At 43.9% G+C, this 21,416-nt stretch overlaps 1 pseudogene; it reads left to right on the forward strand.

Annotated features, from left to right (window-relative positions):
- Positions 1-21,416, forward strand: part of LOC139380802 (titin-like) — a 172,754-nt pseudogene that overhangs the window by 128,380 nt on the left and 22,958 nt on the right.

A 21,416-nucleotide genomic window follows, 5' to 3' on the forward strand; every position in this document is an offset into this window, starting at 1 on the left:
ACCTGGTAAATAATGAAGGTTAAATCAAATGTAAATAAATACATGTGAATTGTATATAATTTATAATGGCTTCGTGATGAACGTTATTATGAAGTGAAACCCAATAGATCTATATAATAATACCAGGTGATATGTCTTCTTTTTAGATCCACCAGGACCTCCTTCCAACCCAAGAATTACTGACACCACCAAGACAACAGCCACATTCAACTGGGGTAAACCCCACTATGATGGCGGCCTGGATGTAGCGGGATACATTGTTGAGCACAAAAAGGAAGGACATGACGATTGGGTCACAGACGTCTCAAGACTGAGAATTACAGAATATGTTGTCTCAGACCTGAAGGCAGGTGGGAACTACTATTTCAGAGTCACAGCCATGAATACAGAGGGAGTTGGTGAACCAGCAGAGGTTGAAGAAATTGTTGAACTTGGGGACCGTGAGACACTTCCTGACTATGAGCTTGACGCTGAGTATAGAAAAACCCTTGTTGTCAGGGTCCGTGGATCCATTCGTATCTTCGTACCAATTAAAGGACGTCCAGTTCCTGAAGTAACCTGGATGAAAGATGACGCCATTCTTGGTAAAGGTGGCCGTGAACACATTGATATTACAGAGTCGTATACTCTCCTGGTTATCCCTGACTGCACAAGATATGATGCCGGAAAATACATGCTGTCATTGGAAAACGTTGCTGGTAAGAGAGACGGATTCGTTAATGTCAGAGTACTGGATTCACCAGGACCACCTGTGAACTTGATACCACGTGAAATCACCAAAACAAGCATCACTATGCAGTGGGAAATCCCCATCATTGATGGTGGATCAAAGATCATTAACTATGTCATTGAGAAGCGAGAAGCCACAAGAAAAGCTTACACAGTAATCAGTACAACCTGGCAGAAATGTTCCTTCAAGTATGACAACTTGGATGAAGGCTCTGAATATTACTTCCGGGTGTCCGCTGAAAATGAACTGGGCGTCGGCGAGCCAGCAGAGACACCTGAGACAATCAGAGCATCTCAAGCACCCACTGCCCCTGAAAATCTGTATGTCACTGACGTATCAGTGGACACCGCAAGCCTTGCATGGACGAAGCCAAAACATGATGGCGGCAGTAGGATTACTGGATACGTTATTGAAGCACAGAAGAAGGACACAGAGACATGGACCCATGTGAGAACTGTAAAAGCTCTTGACTACACAGCCACAGATCTCATTGAAAATATGGAGTATGTGTTCCGCATCATGGCAGTAAACAGCTCTGGCAGAAGTAATCCACGTGAAAGCAGACCTGCTATCATTAGAGAACAAACAGCAGCACCTGTGTTTGACCTGCGTGGAGTCTACCAGTCCTTGGTCATTGCTAAAGCTGGTGATAACGTGAAGGTTGAAATTCCTGTTCTGGGTCGCCCCAGGCCATCAGTTTCATGGAAGAGAGGAGAGGACACACTTAAACAGACACAGAGAATCAACACTGATACTACTGCAACTTCAACTACTCTCCACATCAATGAGATCAAAAGGACCGATGGTGGTACATTTTCGATGACCGGCAAGAATATACTTGGAACAACGACAGAGACAATTACTGTTGAAGTCCACGATATTCCAGGACCTCCTACTGGACCAATTAAGCTTGAAGAAGTTTCATGTGACTACATTCTCATGTCATGGGAAGGTCCGGAGAATGATGGTGGCGTACCCATTAACAATTACATTGTTGAAGCTAGAGAAACCACAGGCACATCATGGGTTGAATTAGCAGCAACAGTTATCCGTACGACATTCAAAGCTGCCCGTCTCACAACAGGAATCACATATCAGTTCCGTGTTAAAGCCCAGAACAGGTATGGCATTGGACCCTGTATAGTCTCAGAACAAGTGGTTGCTGCTTATCCATTCGATGTGCCAGGACAACCAGGCCTTCCTGAAATCGTCCACTTCAACAAGGATTCCATGACTATTAGCTGGGATGAACCAGCGTCCGATGGTGGAAGCCCCATTTTGGGATATCACATTGAAAGGAAAGAGAAGAACAGTATCCTATGGCAGAAAATCAGCAAAGCACTTGTAGCGGGGAACATGTTCAAATCAACAGGCTTGGTGGATGGAATTGCCTATGAGTACCGTGTTATTGCTGAAAACATGGCTGGTTTGAGCAGGGCAAGCAAGCATTCTGAGACTACCTTTGCTCTGGATCCAGTGGACCCACCTGGCCAACCAGTGGCATTGAATGTAACCAGACATGAGGTGACTCTTCAGTGGACAAAACCTGAAGGTGATGGAGGATTCTCAATAACTGGGTACCAAGTAGAAAAGAGAGAACTCCCAGACGGACGCTGGCTTAAGGCCAACTATAGCAACGTCCTTGAGACAACATTCACTATTAGCGGGCTCACAGAGGATGCTACTTATGAGTTCCATGTTTTGGCAAGAAACTCAGCTGGCGCTCTCAGTAAGCCATCTCTACCATCAGAGGAAATCACTTGCAGAGATGACATTGAAGAGCCCAAACTTGAAGTTGATACAATCTATAATAGTACTGTGGTTGTGAAAGCAGGAGATGTCTTCAAACTTGCTGCCAACGTAACAGGCAGACCAATCCCAACACTGCTATGGACCAAAGACGGGAAGGAACTTGAAGATACGGCAAAGTTGGAAATCAAACTCTATGACTTTTCTACAACATTAGTCAACAAAGATTCGCTAAGAAGGTGCGGCGGCACATTCACTTTAACTGCCAGCAATCCTGGTGGTTTTGCAAAGCATACCTTCAATGTTAAGGTTCTTGATAGACCTGGACCTCCAGATGGTCCACTTGCTGTAACAGATGTCACTGCTGAGAAATGTATCCTGTCATGGTTGCCACCATCACATGATGGTGGTGCAAAGATTCTACACTACATCATTGAGAAACGTGAAACAAGTAGACTTGCTTGGACAAATGTAGCGTCAGACTTACAAGTGAACCGGTTTAAAGTTACCAAGTTGTTGAAGGGTAATGAATATATCTTCAGAGTTATGGCTGTCAACATGTATGGAACTGGAGAGCCCCTTGAGTCCAATCCAATGGTTTCTACAAATCCATATGTGCCAGCTGATGCTCCAACAACACCTGAGGTGACGACCATCACAAAGAACACCATGGTTGTCTGCTGGGAACGCCCTGATCACGACGGTGGAAGCAGCATTTTCAACTATGTTGTTGAAAGGAGAGACAAAACTGGTCTTCGCTGGGTTAAATGCAACAAGAGGACTGTAACTGACCTGAGGTACAAAGTATCGGGGCTCACACCAGGGCATGAATACGAATTCAGAATCATTGCAGAAAACAATGCTGGTTTAGGTACACCAAGTCCTTCAAGTGAATTCTACAAAGCAGTAGACACAATATTCCAACCTGGACCACCTGGAAATCAAAGAGTCTTGGACACAACCAAGTCATCCATTACAGTTGCATGGAACAAACCTGTATACGATGGTGGTTCTGATATCATTGGCTACATTGTGGAGACCTGTCTACCTGAGGAAGATGAATGGACAATTCGAACCCCTAAGAAGGGATTAGTTGGTACGTCATTTACCATCACTAACCTGGTAGAAAACCAAGATTATAAAATCAACATTTGTGCAGTTAACTGTGAAGGGGTTGGAGAGCCAGCACAAGTGCCTGGCACACCAATTGCAGAGGATAGGCTGCTTCCTCCTGAAATTGACCTTGGTGCAGAGCTTCGTAAGGTTGTCTGCGTTAGAGCTTGTGGCACATTGAGACTCTTTGTACCTATTAAAGGAAGACCAGCTCCTGAGGCCAAGTGGTCCAGAGAAAATGGAGAGCCTGTTATGAGAGCAACTATTGACACCACATCATCATTTACCGCTCTTATGGTGGAAAATGTTGACAGATTTGACAGTGGAAAGTACATGTTGACAGTGGAAAACGCCTCAGGAAGCAAAACAGCATATGTGAATGTCAGAGTGCTGGACACACCTGGAGCACCACAAAGCCTCATAATCAGAGAGGTCACCAGAGACTCAGTATCACTCATGTGGGACGCACCTCTTATTGACGGTGGCTCCAGAATTAGAAACTACGTTGTGGAGAAACGTGAATCAACAAGAAAAGCTTACTCCACAGTTTGTGCTCAATGCGTTAAATCCAGCTGGAAAATTGGTGGCCTGGAGGAAGGAAACACATATTTCTTCAGAATTCTGGCTGAGAATGAATTTGGCATTGGCCTTCCAATAGAGACTCCTGAGGCAGTCAGAGTATCTGAGAAGCCACTTCCACCAGGCAAAGTAACTCTTGTTGATGTTACAGGCACCAGTGTCTCTCTGTCTTGGGAAAAACCAGATCATGATGGAGGAAGCAGAATCTCAGGATATATTGTTGAAATGCAGGGCAAAGACAGTGAAACTTGGACCCAGTGTGCAGTTGCAAAAATCACACAGGCTATTGTTCTTGGACTGACACAGGGTGAAGAATATATGTTCCGTGTGTCAGCACATAATGAAAAAGGAACCAGTGATCCTCGTCTACTTAGTGTATCTGTGGTAGCCAAAGATCTTGTCATTGCGCCAGTATTCAAGCTGCTGTTTACCACATTCAGTGTATTGGCAGGAGAAGATCTCAAGATAGATTTGCCATATTCTGCTCGTCCCAAAGCAGTTGCGACCTGGCTCAAGGATGGTGTTGCACTCAAAGAAACAACCAGAGTCAATGCTGATGCCACTGATACACATTTGCATCTTGTGGTCAAGGAAGCCAGTAGGGAAGATGTGGGCAAGTACACCATCAAACTTGTAAACACAGCTGGTGAAGCAACAGTGGACATTGGGGTTGTTGTTCTTGATAAACCTGGTCCTCCGACTGGCCCAATCACTCTTGATGAAGTCACTTCTGACAGTGTGGTACTGTCCTGGAACCCACCTACATATGTGGGTGGTTGTGCCATTAACAACTATGTAGTAGAAAAGAGGGAAACTACCTCCACAAATTGGCAGATTGTGTCTGCAACAGTTGCAAGAACCACCATTAAAGCAGCTCGGTTGAAGACTGGCTGTGAATATCAGTTCAGGATTGCTGCTGAGAACAGATATGGAAAGAGTCCAGTACTTATATCAGAAAATATTGTTGCTCAATATCCATTCAATCTCCCAAGCGCTCCAGGGACCCCAGTTATACAATCATCTACAAAGGACAGCATGGTTATTGTATGGGAGAAGCCTGGTAGCGATGGTGGGAGCAAGATTTTGGGATATCACCTTGAGAGTAAGGAGAGAAACAGCCTCCTCTGGGTGAAACAAAACAAACAGCTGATCCCAGACTCAAGGTTCAAGCTTGGTGGTCTTGATGAAGGTATCGAATATGAGTACAGAGTTTATGCTGAAAATATTGTTGGGGTTGGCAAAGCTAGCAAATTGTCAGATATTCGTGTAGCAAGAGATCCCTGTGACAGTCCAGGCAAGCCTGAAGCTGTCATTGTCACAAGAGGAGCTGTCACTCTCCAATGGACTAAGCCAGAGTTAGATGGAGGTAGCAAAATCACTGGCTACGTTGTGGAGAAGAAAGAGCTGCCTGAAGGGCGCTGGATGAAGTCCAGTTTCGCCAATGTCATTGAGACCCAATTTCTTGTGACTGGCTTAGTTGAAAACCAGTGCTATGAGTTCCGTGTCATTGCAAGAAATGCAGCAGGTGTTTTTAGTCTTCCATCAGAGAGCACTGGGTCTATTACAGCAAAGGATGAAGTTGATCCTCCTAAAATAGAGATTGACTCAAAGTACTCTTCAACAGTTGTTCTGATGGCTGGTGAATCGTTCAACCTTTGTGCAGATATTTTCGGCAAACCTGTGCCCTCAGTCCATTGGATGAAGAACAACATAGAAATAAAAGATGCTGCACGCCTTGAGATAAAGAACACCGCTTTTAAAGCATCTTTGAGTGTTAAGGAGGCAATCCGTGTTGATGGAGGCCAATATATCCTACTTTTGAAAAATGTAGGTGGAGAGAAGGCAGTGAACATCAATGTCAAAGTGTTGGACAGACCTGGTCCACCAGGAGGCCCAATTTCTATCTATGGAGTCACAAGTGAAAAGGCTTGTATTGCCTGGAGACCACCAGCACAAGACGGAGGTAGTGATGTTTCTCATTACATTGTTGAGAAGAGAGAGACAAGCAGATTGGTTTGGACTCTGGTTGAACCTAAAGTGCAGACTCTAAATCTGAAGATCATAAAACTTGTTCCTGGAAATGAATACGTCTTCCGAGTGATTCCTGTAAACAAATACGGAATTGGTGAGCCTCTTGAATCCGAGCCAATGATTTCCAGAAATCAATTTGTGACACCTGATCCACCAACGGATGTGGAAGTCTCTACCATCACAAAAGATTCAATGGTGGTAACGTGGGAAAGACCTGAAAACGATGGTGGCAATGCCATTTCTGGATTTGTCATTGAGAAGCGTGACAAAGAAGGTGTGCGCTGGACCAGATGCAATAAGCGTACAGTGAGTGAGCTGCGCTTCAGAGTAGCAGGTCTTCTTGAAAACCGCAGCTATGAGTTCCGAGTTTCATCTGAGAATGCTGCTGGAGTTGGTAAACCAAGTAAACCCACTATTTACTATAAAGCATTGGACGCTATCTTCACATCAGGTCCACCAAATAATCCCAAAGTTACTGACACAACAAGAACATCTGTGTCCTTGTCATGGGGCAAACCTATTTATGATGGTGGCTGTGAGATTCAGGGATACTTAGTGGAGGCCTGTGAAGGAGCAACTGATGAATGGACAATGTGCACTCCACCTTCTGGAATCATAAACACAAAATTTACAGTTACAAAACTACTAGAGAAGCACGAGTATAAATTCAGAGTCTGTGCCATAAACAAGGTTGGTGTTGGTGAGCATGCAGATGTCCCTGGATCAGTTCTTCTAGAGGAGAAATTGGAAGCACCAGATCTTGAGCTTGACTCTGACATGAGGAAGATGATTAATGTCAGAGCTGGAAGCGCTCTTAGGTTGTTCGTTCCTGTTAGGGGACGGCCAGCTCCTGAACTGAAATGGGGAAAAGCTGATGGAGAACTCAAGGAGACAGCACAGATTGACAATACAAGCAGTTACGCCTCACTTCTGATTGAAAACGTTGACAGATTTGACACTGGCAAATACACTGTTAATGCAGAGAATTCCAGTGGAGTTAAATCTGTCTTCATCAGTGTCAGAGTACTTGATTCACCTAGTATGCCTGCAAATTTCGCTATTAAGGAGATAACAAAGAACTCAGTCACCCTTACTTGGGAGCCACCTATTTTGGATGGTGGGTCTAAAATTAAGCAATATCATGTTGAAAAACGAGAAAGCACTAGAAAAGTGTATTCCCCTGTCACAACCTGTCACAAGATGTCGTGGAAGATTGAACCACTTGTGGAGGGAAGTATCTATTTCTTCAGAGTTCTTGCTGAAAACGAGTGGGGCATTGGCTTACCTGCAGAGACCCCAGAACCCCTAAAGATTTCAGAGGTACCTCAACCTCCCGGTAAAGTAACAGTTCTGGACGTGACCCGTAACAGTGTCTCTCTTAAGTGGGAGAAACCAGATCATGATGGAGGCAGCAGAATAAGCCATTATGAGATTGAAATGCAATCCAAGGATAGTGACAAATGGACATTGTGTGCTCAATGTAAATATCTTGAAACTACTGTTAGTAGCTTAGCCCAAGGAGAGGAGTACCAATTCAGAGTAATTGCGGTCAATAGCAAAGGAAAGAGTGACTCTAGACTTCTGGCCAATCCAGTAGTAGTAAAGGACCTTGTCATTGAACCTGACATAAGACCTAAATTGACACAGTACAGTGTACAGGTCGGCTATGATCTGAAGATTGAAGTTCCCATTGCTGGACATCCTAAACCAGTCATTACATGGACAAAGGATGGTGCTGCCCTGAAACAGACCACAAGAGTTAATGTTGTCGACAGTGCACGCAATACACATCTAACCATCAAAGAAGCAACAAAAGACGATGGGGGATTGTATAGTATTAATATTACCAATATGCATGGCTCCAAAGATGCCACCATTGAAGTAATCACACTGGATAAACCTGGCCCACCAACAGGCCCAATCAAGATGGATGACATCAGTGCTGAAAGTATGACACTTACCTGGGAACCACCCTCATACACTGGTGGCTGCCCAATTTCAAATTACGTTGTCCAGAAAAGAGATACAACCACAACCAACTGGGTAGTAGTCTCTGCCACTGTGGCGAGAAATACCCTGAAAGTGACAAATCTAAAAACAGGTGCAGAATACCAATTTAGGATCTGTGCTGAAAACAGATATGGCAAAAGTTATGCTATTGATTCTGAACCTGTCCTTGCCCAGTATCCCTTCAAGGAGCCAGGACCACCAGGAACACCTTACGTATCTTCATACACTAAGGATTACATGGTTGTGGAATGGCACAAACCAATTTCAGATGGAGGCAGTGCCATTTTTGGCTATCACATTGAGAGAAAGGAAAAGAACAGTATCCTTTGGACAAAGATCAATAAATCCCTTATTCAAGACTGTAGATTTAAATCTACTCCTTTAGAGGAAGGTATTGAATATGAATTTAAAGTGTCTGCTGAGAATATTGTTGGCATTGGCGCATGCAGCAAACTTTCTGAGGGATATGTGGCACGTGATCCTTGCGATCCTCCTGGCACCCCAGAGGCTATCATTGTAACCAGGCACTCCGTGAAACTGAAGTGGACAAGACCACAGTATGATGGTGGCAGTCTGATCACAGGCTATGTGGTGGAGAAACGCAATCTCCCAGAGGGAAGGTGGATGAAGGCAAGTTTCACAAATGTCATTGAAACCGTATTCACAGTTCTTGGTCTAACTGAAGACTGCAAATATGACTTCAGAATCATAGCTAGGAATGCCGCTGGGTCTATCAGCAAGCCCTCTACGAGCACAGGATCCATCACAGCAAAGGATGAAGTTGATCCTCCAAAATGTGAAGTTGAGTCAGTGTACAGCCAGGTTGTTATCATCAATGCTGGGGAAACATTTACACTTGAGGCCGCTGTACAGGGAAAGCCAATTCCCACAGTTCAATGGTTCAAGAGTGAAGCATTAGTGGAGAATTCAGCCAGGGCTGAGATTATGAATTCAGATTTCCAAGCAAAGCTTGTTGTCAAAGATGCTATCAGAGTGGATGGAGGACAATATACTTTGCTTCTAACTAATGTTGCTGGAGCTAAAACTGTAACGTTCAATGTGAGAGTATTGGACAGACCTGGGCCCTCTCAGGGACCCCTCACTGTCAGCAATGTCACATGCGAGAAATGCTCACTGTCCTGGCTTCCTCCAAGAGCTGACGGTGGCAGCAGCATTTCCCACTACGTCATTCAGAAGAGAGAGACTAGCCGTCTTGCATGGACTGTGGTTGCTAGCGATTGTGGAGCTACAATGTTCAAAGTCACAAAGCTTCTGATGGGAAATGAGTACATTTTCCGTGTTATGGCTGTCAACAAATTTGGTACTGGTGAACCTCTTGAATCAACCCCAGTTATAATGAGAAATCAATTTGTTACTCCTGGACCACCTCAAGAATTGGAAATAGCCAATATCGCAAGGGATTCCATGACTGTGTGCTGGACTCGCCCAGAGGTTGATGGTGGAAGTGACATTGCTGGTTACATTGTTGAGAAGAGAGATAGAGCTGGAATCAGATGGACAAAATGCAACAAACGCAGAGTCACAGACCTTCGCTTCAGAGTGACAGGCCTGACAGAGGATCATGAATATGAATTCAGATTATCTGCTGAGAATGCTGCAGGAGTCGGCCAACCAACTGAACCAACTTCTTACACCAAAGCCTGTGATCCAACCTTTGAGCCTGGCCCTCCCACTAATGCACATGTGGTTGATACTTCCAAGAACTCCATTACACTCGCATGGAGCAGACCCATTTACGATGGTGGAGTCAATATCCAGGGATATGCTGTGGAGATCTGCAAAGCTGATGAGGATGAATGGACCATATGCACTCCACCAACGGGAGTGAATGCAACTACCTTCAAAATCACCAAACTTACTGAGCATCAAGAATATAAGGTGCAAGTATGTGCCATTAATAAATTGGGTATTGGTGAACCTGCTGAAATTCTAGGAACCGTAAAACCGGTAGATGCCATGTTTGCGCCAGAGATAGAGCTGGATTCAGAGCTAAGGAAAGGAGTCGTTGTGCGTGCTGGAGGATCCATGAGGATCAATATTCCATTCAAAGGACGTCCTACTCCAGAAATAAGCTGGTCCAAGGATGAGGGTGAATTGACTAACAAAGTTCAAATTGAGAAAGGCGCCAATTTTACTCAACTGTCAGTAGATATCTGTGACAGAAATGATGCTGGAAAGTACACTCTGACCCTGGAAAACAGCAGTGGTTCCAAGTCCGCATTTGTTTCTGTCAAAGTACTTGATACACCAGGAGCACCCGTAAACTTCACAGTGAAAGATATTAAGAAAAACTCTGTCAACCTTGTTTGGGAGCCCCCACTCATTGACGGAGGCGCGAGGGTCAAGCATTACTTTGTTGAGAAGCGTGAATCCACCAGGAAAGCTTATTCCAACATTTCGAACAAGTGTACAAGGAACAGTTTCCATGTGGGTGATCTCAATGAGGGGGTAATTTATTACTTCAGAATTATGGCTGAGAATGAATATGGTGTAGGCCTGGCAGCAGAAACAGCTGAGCCAGTGAAGACATCAGAAGTTCCTCTGCCTGTAGGAAAGGTCACGTTGACTGAGGTGACTAAGACAACCGCTTCGATGGCATGGGAAAAACCAGACCATGACGGTGGAAGTAGGATAATGGGATACTACATAGAAATGCTGCCTGCAGGATTAGAAGAATGGATCCTATCCACAACCACAAAGACATGTGAGGGAACTGTAGAAGGCCTAACCGCAGGTCAAGAATACCAGTTCAGAGTTTCAGCCTTTAATGACAAAGGAAAGAGTGACACAAGGGTATTAGCTGTGCCTGTCATAGCTAAAGATGTGACTATTGAACCTAGTTTTGTAATGGCATTCAACACCTTTAGTGTCCAACATAGTGAAAATCTGAAGATGGAAATACCAGTGAGAGGATGCCCAGCACCAAAAGTGGTATGGACAAAAGATGGACAGGCAATCAAAGAGACAACCAGGTTGAATATTTCAAGAACAGCATCATCAACAATCCTTGCTATAAAAGAGGCAACTAGAGTGGATTCTGGCAAGTACAAAATCACAGCTACCAACAGTGTAGGAGAAAAAGTTGCAGAAATCGGAGTGATCATCCTCAATAAACCTGGCCCAGTCACAGGGCCTATAAAGATTGAGGAAGTGAGTTCCAATTATGTAAACCTTGCATGGGAACCACCTGCGTACACAGGAGGATGTCAAATAAACAATTACATTGTGGAAAAGCGTGACACAACAACCGTAGCATGGCACTGTGTGTCTGCAACCGTTGCAAGAACAACTATCAAAGTTACCAAGCTGAAAACCGGTACTGAATACCAGTTTAGGGTGTTTGCAGAAAACAGATATGGAAAGAGTCCGTCATTGGACTCAGCAGCTGTTGTTGTGCAGTATCCTTTCAGTGAACCTCTTGCACCTGGTACTCCATTTGTGTCATCAGTAACTAAGGACAACATGGTTGTTGAATGGAAAGTACCAACCAGTGATGGAGGCAGTCCAATCCTTGGTTACCACCTTGAACGGAAAGAGAAGAACAGCATTCTCTGGACTAAGTTGAACAAACTGCTCATTCCTGACTGTCGATTCAAAACAAATGAACTTGAAGAGGGCATTGAATATGAATTCAAGGTCTTTGCTGAGAACATTGCTGGCATGAGTCCACCTAGCAAGATTTCTGACGTTTGTGTTGCCAGAGACCCATGTGATCCTCCTGGTACCCCTGAGGCTATTGATATTACCAGGAACCACGTTACACTCTCATGGACAAGGCCTCATTATGATGGTGGTAGCCTGATCACAGGCTATGTTGTTGAAAGGAAGAAGCTTCCTGATGGCCGTTGGATGAAGGCTAGCTTCACAAACGTAATTGAGACTCAATTTACAATCTCAGGTCTGACTGAAGAGTGTGAGTATGAATTTAGAGTAATTGCAAAGAATGCTTCTGGTATTTTCAGTACTCCATCTGAAAGCACTGGAGCAATTACTGCTAAAGATGAAATTGAAGCACCAACAGCATCAATGGATCCCAAGTTCAAGGATTCTATTGTCGTCCATGCTGGTGAAACATTTGTTATTGAAGCTGATATTTTGGGAAAACCACTCCCTGAAATCACATGGTTGAAAGATGGAAAAGAAATTGACCAAACTACCCCAAGAATGGAGATCAAAACCACCATTCAACGCACTATTCTAACAGTCAAGGAATGTATCAGAGTAGATGGTGGACACTTTGTCCTGAGTCTTAGCAACGTTGGTGGGACAAAATCTATTCCCGTCAACGTGAAGGTTCTTGATAGACCTGGTCCACCCGAAGGTCCAATGAAGATAACTGGCGTGACTGCAGAGAAAGCCTATCTTCACTGGAGTCATCCATTGCATGATGGCGGTGCCAGCTGTTCTCATTATATCATTGAAAAGAGGGAAACCAGCAGACTGTCATGGACTGTAGTTGAACCCAAAATCCAAGCTATCAGCTACAAAGTGACTAAACTCTTGCCTGGCAATGAGTACATCTTCAGAGTTACGGCAGTGAATAAGTTTGGCATTGGTGAACCTCTTGAATCAAACCCAGTTATTGCACGTAATCCTTTCGTGACACCCAGCGCTCCCTCAACACCTGAAGCAAGTGCTATTACAAGGGACTCAATGGTCCTTACATGGGAACGTCCAGAAGATAATGGTGGCTCAGACATTGATGGCTATGTCCTGGAGAAAAGAGATAAAGAGGGAGTTAGATGGACCAAATGTAACAAGAAAAGACTTAATGACATCAGGTTCAGATGCACCGGACTCACCGAGGGACATTCCTTTGAGTTCAGAGTATCTGCTGAAAATGCTGCTGGTGTGGGAGTGCCAAGTGCACCAACAGAATACATAAAAGCCTGTGATGCCACATATCCACCTGGTCCTCCTAACAACCCTAAGGTGACAGACCACTCAAGCACAACTGTGTCCCTCTCATGGGCAAGACCCATCTATGACGGTGGAGCAGCCATCAAAGGATATGTTGTTGAGATGAGAGAAGAAGGGGGTGATGAATGGATAACCTGTACACCATCAACTGGTGTCCAAGCAACACACTTCACAGTGAAAAAATTGAGGGAAAATGCAGAATACTATTTCCGCATCTGTGCAATTAACATTGAAGGAGTTGGTGAGCATGCTGATGTTCCAGGGTCTGTAGTTGCATCTGAAAGAATTGAGGCCCCTGAGATTGAACTTGATTCAGACCTTAGGAAAATGGTCCAAGTACGAGCAAGTGCAACACTGCGTTTGTTTGTCACAATCAAAGGAAGACCTGAACCTGAAGTAAAGTGGTCCAAGATGGACGGCCCTCTTACTGAGCGTGCCCAAATTGAGGTCACAAGCTCCTACACAATGCTTGTCATCGACAATGTCAACAGATTTGACACTGGCAAGTATGTGTTGACTCTTGAGAACCTTAGCGGTCAAAAATCGGCATTCATTAATGTCAGAGTGTTGGACTCACCAAGTGCCCCTGAGAACTTTGAAGTCAAGGACATTAAGAGAGATTCTGTATCACTATCCTGGGAGCCTCCTATGATTGACGGTGGAGCTAAAGTCACACATTACATTGTGGAAAAGAGAGATACTACAAGACTGGCATTTACAAGTGTTTCAAATAACTGTGTAAGAAATTCCATGAAGATTGATGACCTTACAGAGGGTGGAATTTACTATTTCCGCGTCAAAGCTGTCAATGAGCTTGGTGTGGGTTTGCCAGCAGAAACAACAGAACCAATCAAGGTATCCCAAGCCCCCTTGCCTCCAGGCAAAGTTACAGTTGTAGATGTTTCTCGTGACAGTGTGTGTCTCGCATGGGAAAAGCCTGATCATGATGGTGGTAGTAAAATCACAAGCTACACAGTAGAAATGCAAACCAAGGGTGATGAGAAATGGACTGTATGCACTGAGATTAAAGCATTGGAAGCAACTATTGGTGGACTCACAACTGGAGAGGAATATACATTTAGGATTACTGCTGTCAATGATAAAGGCAAGAGTGAACCTAAGCCACTGGCAGATCCTGTCGTAGTAAAGGACATTACAATCAAACCTATCATCGATCTGATGTTCAACACATACAGTGTCAAGGCAGGAGACGATCTAAAGATTGATGTTCCATTCAGAAGCAGACCTGAACCTGAGGTTGCATGGAAAAAAGATGGAGCTGTATTGAAGCAGACAACCAGGGTGAATGTTCTAGCAGCTAAGAATTCATCGAAAATTACAATCAAAGATGCAACCAGGGAGGACTTCGGGAAGTATGAGATCACTTTAACCAATGCAGTTGGCAAGAAATCAGCCACAATAGCTGTTATCATCTTGGATAAACCTGGAACACCAAGTGCAATCAAAGTAGATGAAGTAAGTGCTGACAATATTTCACTGTCTTGGGACGCTCCACTCTATGATGGAGGATGTCAAATCAACAACTATGTTGTGGAGAAGAGAGATACCACCACTACAACATGGCAGATTGTTTCAGCCACAGTTGCCAGAACATCAATTAAAGTTCCCCGCTTGACACAAGGCACTGAATATCAGTTCCGTATTGCAGCTGAAAACCGCTACGGCAAGAGCCATGCCGTGGACTCCGCGCCAATTGTTGCACAGTACCCCTTCGAGACACCTGGCCTTCCCACTTCCCTCCATGTTGCCCATGCTACAAAGTCTGGCATATTGGTTGCATGGGGTAAACCAGCCAGTGACGGTGGAAGTCCAGTCATCGGTTATCACCTGGAAATGAAAGACCATAGCAGTATTCTCTGGACAAAGATCAACAGAGGTCTCATTGCTGAAACAGAATTCAAAGTGATTGGCATTGAGGAAGGCTTGCTGTATGAGTTCCGTGTTTATGCTCAGAATGTTGCTGGAATTGGACCTTGCACCAAAGCATCTGAGCCTGTAGCTGCAAGAGATCCTTGTGATCCACCTGTTAACCTTGAGGTCATTGACATCACAAGAACTTCAGTTTCCATTACTTGGCAGGCGCCAGAGAATGACGGTGGAGCCAAGCTGACTGGCTACATTGTTGAACACAGGGAGCTTCCAGATGGGCGTTGGCTGAAATGCAATTTTGCCAATCTCCAGGACACATACTTTGACATTACAGGCCTTACGGAGGACGTACAATATGACTTCCATGTTATTGCAAAGAATGCAGCTGGATTACTCAGTGAGCCATCACTGGGCACAGGTGCCATCACAGTCAAGGATGAGGTGGATTCACCTCGCATTGAGTTGGAAGACAGGTTTAGGCAATTAGTAGTTGTCAAAGCTGGAGATATTTTGAGAATTGATGCAGATATTTCTGGGCGCCCACGTCCAGTCATTGCATGGACAAAGGATGGTAAAGAAATTAATGCCAAGGCAAGAGTGGAGATTACTTCAACACACAGCACCACCACATTGATAGTCAGAGACACTATCAGAAGGGACACTGGCCAGTACATTGTAACTCTACAGAACGTTGCTGGTACAAGGTCCTTGGCTGTAAATTGTAAGGTCCTTGACCGTCCTGGACCATCCTCTGGACCATTGGCAGTCACTGGTCTAACAGCAGAGAAGTGCACTTTGACCTGGGGACCACCTCAAGAAAATGGTGGTGCAGAAATCATGCACTACATCGTTGAGAAACGTGAAACCAGCCGTCTCGCCTGGACTTTAGTATATGGAGATATGAAGGCTACAACATGTAAAGTCACTAAACTGCTTAAAGGAAATGAATACATCTTCAGAGTAAGGGGAGTGAACAAATATGGAGACGGTGAAGCCCTAGAGAGTGAGCCCACCAGAGCCAAGAATGCATACACTGTCCCTGCAGCACCAACATATGTTGAAATCACCAGTATCACAAGTGATGCAATGACAATCTGCTGGGAAAGACCTGAATCCGATGGAGGAAGCAGCATTTATGGCTATGTTATTGAGAAACGAGAGAAAATTGGATTGCGCTGGGTACGTGTGAACAAAAAGCCTGTGTATGACCTCAGAGTCAAGGCATCCAATCTCCGTGAGGGTGCTGAATATGAGTACAGAGTTTATGCAGAAAATGCTGCAGGCTTGAGTCTCCCAAGTATTCCTACCGAATTAACAAAGGCGGAGGATCCCCAATTCCTGCCATCTCCACCACCTAAACCGAAAGTTATTGACTCAACTAAGACTACTGTTACTCTTTCATGGAATAAGCCATTGTTCGATGGTGGTGCTCCTGTGACTGGATACTGTGTTGAATATAGGAGAACAGACGAATATGATGATGACTGGTGTGTCGGTGTTTCAAACACAAAAAACACTGAATTCACCATCGTTGGATTAACTTCTGGAGCAGAATATCTGTTTGTGGTCAAATCTATCAACAAGATTGGTCTCAGTGAGCCAAGCCCCCCTACGGATCCACAGGTGGCTAAAGAGAGAGAAGAGGAACCAGTATTTGATATCAGCAATGAAATGCGAAAGACAATCATTGTAAAGGATGGCAGTTCATTCACCCTAACTGTGCCATTCAGGGGCAAGCCTGTCCCTAATGTTATGTGGACCAAGGCTGCTGTTGATCTGAGAGTGAGGGCCAGTATTGATACCACTGACACATTCACATCTATCACAGTGGAACAAGCAACAAGAGATGACTCTGGAAAATATATTGTGACTCTCCAAAATATAGCTGGAAAAGTCGCATGCACATTAAATGTCAGGGTTCTTGACTCTCCTGGGCCACCATCTCATGTTGGGGTCAAGGATGTCACGAAGACATCTGCAACAGTTACATGGGATACTCCAGATAATGAAGGCGGTGCTGCTGTAAAGAACTACCTTGTTGATATTCGTGAGGCAAGCAAAAAGGGATGGACCAGACTCACAGATACCTGCCCTCGTCTGACCTACAAAGTGACAGACCTGGTGGAGGGAGGAGTGTACTACTTCAGAGTCTCTGGTGAAAATGAATATGGAGTTGGCGTATCAGCTGAGACCAAAGATGGAGCAAAGATTACAGGTATACTAAATTTGAAAATCTAAAACTAAATGTTAATTTAAGATGTTTTTTTTTTTTTTATCATATGGAGTTATTAAAATCTCCATGTTTGTTGATTTCAGAAAAACCCAGTCCACCAGCATCACTTGGAGTCAGCGATATAACCAAGGAAAGTGTTTCACTTGCATGGGGAAAGCCTGAGCAAGACGGAGGTAGCAGAATCACCAGTTACCAAATTGATGCTCTTGAGAAGGGTCAGGATAAATGGGTGAAAGTTGGTGTCACCAAGTTCACCCACTTGGTGGTCTATGGCCTGACGCAAAATGCTGAATACTTCTTCAGAGTTCGTGCTGAAAACCATGCTGGATTCAGTGACGCTAAAGACATGATTCTGCCTGTAACAGTTAAAGACCAGCATGGTGAGTTTTTCCCCAGTCCTACATTTGTATATTATATTTGGGGCGGCAGGTAGCCTAGTGGTTTGAGCATTGGGCCAGTAACTGAAAGGTTGCGAGATCAAATCCCCAAGCTGACAAGGTAAAAATCTGCTGTTCTGCCCCTGAACAAGGCAGTTAACCCACTGTTCTTAGGCCATCATTGTAAATAAGAATTTGTTCTTCACAGACTTACCTTGTTAAATAAATAAAAAATCACAAATGAATAAGGGTAGAGAATTGCTGAGCATAATCCAAGGTATTATGTGTGTAAAGTTGGTAAAAAAAAAAAAACAATTTCGTACAGTATTGCATTTTGATTTGATATCTTCAATGAAATAATAATTATTCCTTTGTCTTAATAATTCTTCATATTCTTTCAACAGACCCTCCTGAGATCAACATGAAGAAGTTCCCTCACAATACAGTCTACGTCAGAGCAGGATCAAACCTGAAATGTGAGATCCCACTTACTGGTAGACCAATGCCAAAGGTTTCTCTTTCAAAGGACGATGTTGCACTGAAGTCAACTACGAGATTCAACTCTGAAGTAACCCCTGAATACCTCATCATTACTCTCCGTGAGAGCATTGCTATTGATTCAGGAAGGTATGACATCTGTGCCTCCAACACAAGTGGAACCACCAAGTCTTTCGTTAACATTGTGGTCCTGGATAGACCAAGCGCCCCAGTTGGTCCTATTGAAATGACTGATGTGACAGAGGACAGTGTGAGTCTGAAGTGGTCTCCTCCTCGTTATGACGGTGGAAGCGTAATTTCAAATTACATAATCCTCAAACGTGAAACAACCAACGCCAACTGGACTGAGATCTCCTCGGCTGTCGCAAGATGCACCATGAAAATCATGAAGCTTACAACAGGATTGGTGTACCAGTTCAGAATCAGGGCTGAGAATCGCTACGGCATCAGTGAGCACATCGACTCTCCAACCGTCAGAGTGGATCTGCCCTACAGTGAGATTTATACTACTCTATTATTGAATATTTTATGTTTGTATTTCTTATATAGATGTGCATATGTAAAAATAAAAAGTAAAAAAAAAAATACAGAATATACTAAATTTTATTTTCTTTCATTTTAGCCATCCCTGTAGCTCCATCAGCTCCTATGGTTACATCTGTAACCAGAGAGAGCATCACTGTAGCCTGGAAGGAGCCAGCCTCCAACGGAGGAAGCCATGTTTTTGGATACCACCTCGAGATAAAGGATAGAAACAGCATCTGTTGGCAGAAGGTTAACAAGACTGTTATCCGTGCCACACACTACAAGGTGCCAAACATTGCTGCCGGCCTCATCTATGAGTTCAGGATCGTTGCAGAAAACGCAGCTGGATGCAGTCCACTCAGCAAGATCTCAGACGCAGTACTTGCAATTGATGCTTGCGGTAAGTAGACTTGGTTACTCTCTTTTTGTGATTGAATACCATTGTGTGACCTCTAAACTTTACAAATCAACTACTGTACCTGAACCTCCACATCTATTTTTTGCAGAGGCTCCAACCAATGTTAGGATCACTGACATCACGAAGACTTCCATCAGCATCGCATGGCAGAAGCCCAATTATGATGGCGGTAGCAAGATCACAGGATACCTGATTGAGAAGAAAGAGGGCGAGAAAGACAGATGGACGAAGGCCAACTTGACCAACGTTTCCGAAACACATTATACTGTGACAGGACTTACTCAGGATGAGACCTATGAATTCAGAGTCATGGCAAAGAATGCAGTTGGATCAGTTAGCAATCCATCCATCATTGCAGGCCCTGCAACTTGTGTGGATACATATGGTGGGTTATGTTCCAAATATGATAAAAGTAGGAATTTAAGATTTCATTGAACTATGAATTAATGTAATGTCTCTTATGTGTTATCTCATAGGTGCTCCTGAGATTGAAATTCCTGATGAATATCGCGAGGTTGTGAAACACAAAGCTGGAACCACTGTCGAGCTTAGATTTGGAATCATTGCCAAACCAGCGCCTACAATTGAGTGGTACAAGGACGGAAAGGAACTTGACCCCAGGTCCCATGCTCAGCTGGTACAGAACAACGCTGCTGATAGTTCAACTCTTATCATCAGAGATACCACACGTCTCAACTCTGGAACATATGAGATGAGACTGAAGAACTCTTTGGGCTCAGCATATGCCTACGTCAGAGTACAAATTCTGGGTTTGTATTGCTCCTTATCCTTTTTATTTTGGTACCTATATTTAATAATAATAATAATAATACATTGAATTTATCATGTGCAGTGAATGCATTAAAATAAATAAAAACAGCAAACATCTAGACAGGGAAACTGACACATTATTATTAAAGGAGCCAGGAGTCTGAATTGACTTCAGGTGGTCTGTGAGTGCATTCCAGAGGTGGTATTGAAAACCATATGGAAAATGACTCAATACAAAGTATGTCTAATGTGCGATTGAGCAAAATGAGAAAATAAATGTCTAATGTTCTGTCATTATTAGATAAACCTGGACCACCACCTGGCGAGATTCAGCTCAAGAAGGTCACTGCTAACAGTATCACCATCATGTGGGATCCTCCTGAGGATGAGGGTGGTGCTATGGTCACCCACTACATTGTGGAGAAACGGGAGGCCAGTAGAATTCAATGGTCCATTATCTCTGAGAATTGGGCGGAATGTATCGTGAATGTCCCAAGACTGATCAAAGGCAATGAGTACATCTTCCGTGTCCGGGGAGTTAACAAATATGGAGTTGGAGACCCACTGGAATCTGAACCCGTAGAGGCAAAGAATGCATTTGGTAAGGATAAAACATACGGCATCTGTCCAGCTACCTGAACATATTGTATTATGGTCCTAACATGCTTATATTCTTTTGCAGTTCCTCCAAGTCAACCTTCCAAGCCTCAAGTAACCATGATCACACACTCTTCAATGACGGTGGTATGGGAAAGACCTGGAATTGATGGCGGAAGTGACATAAACGGATATTACCTGGAAAAACGAGAGAAGACAAGCTTGCGTTGGTTCAAGGTTATCAAAGACACCATTCGTGACACGAGACAGAAAGTCAGCAACCTGCTCACTGGAAAGGACTATCAGTATCGTGTATGTGCCGTTAACAAGGCTGGAGCTGGTCCGTACTCCAAAGAGTCTGACCTCTTCAAAGCTGCTGACGCAGTTGGTAAGTGATTCTCCTCATTGCAATACTTACATTTGCATTTTTGTTATTGCTCTTATCCTGAGCAACTTAAAGTCAGAACATAGAAGGTTTCATGTTTCTTCTACTACTTGTTTATTTAGTTTCTCTTACATTTGACAATTTATTCCTAATTCTAGACATACCAGGTGAACCAACCAAACTCAGAGTAGTCGACTCCACCAAAACATCCATCACCCTGGGCTGGGTGGCGCCAGTGTATGATGGTGGCAGCGAGATTACCAGCTACATTGTTGAGCAGATGAACTCTGAAGAAAGGGAATGGGTTGTCATCAGCCACAATGGAGAAGTGAGGACAACAGAGTATGTTGTGAATCACCTGAAACCAGGAACCTATTACTTCTTCCGTGTATCTGCAGTCAACTGTCTGGGACCCAGTCAACCAATCGAGATGTACCAGCCTGTTCAATCCAAGGATATTCTTGGTTCGTAATAAAATATTCACAACATTGTATTACTTAACATTGTATTTACTTAACTTACTTAACAAATCTCTTACCTATTTTTCTATCTTTCCCTATCCGTCTAAC

Source organism: Oncorhynchus clarkii, chromosome 22 (assembly GCF_045791955.1).
Source record: "Oncorhynchus clarkii lewisi isolate Uvic-CL-2024 chromosome 22, UVic_Ocla_1.0, whole genome shotgun sequence".
In the NCBI taxonomy this organism is placed as follows: Eukaryota; Metazoa; Chordata; class Actinopteri; order Salmoniformes; family Salmonidae; genus Oncorhynchus; species Oncorhynchus clarkii.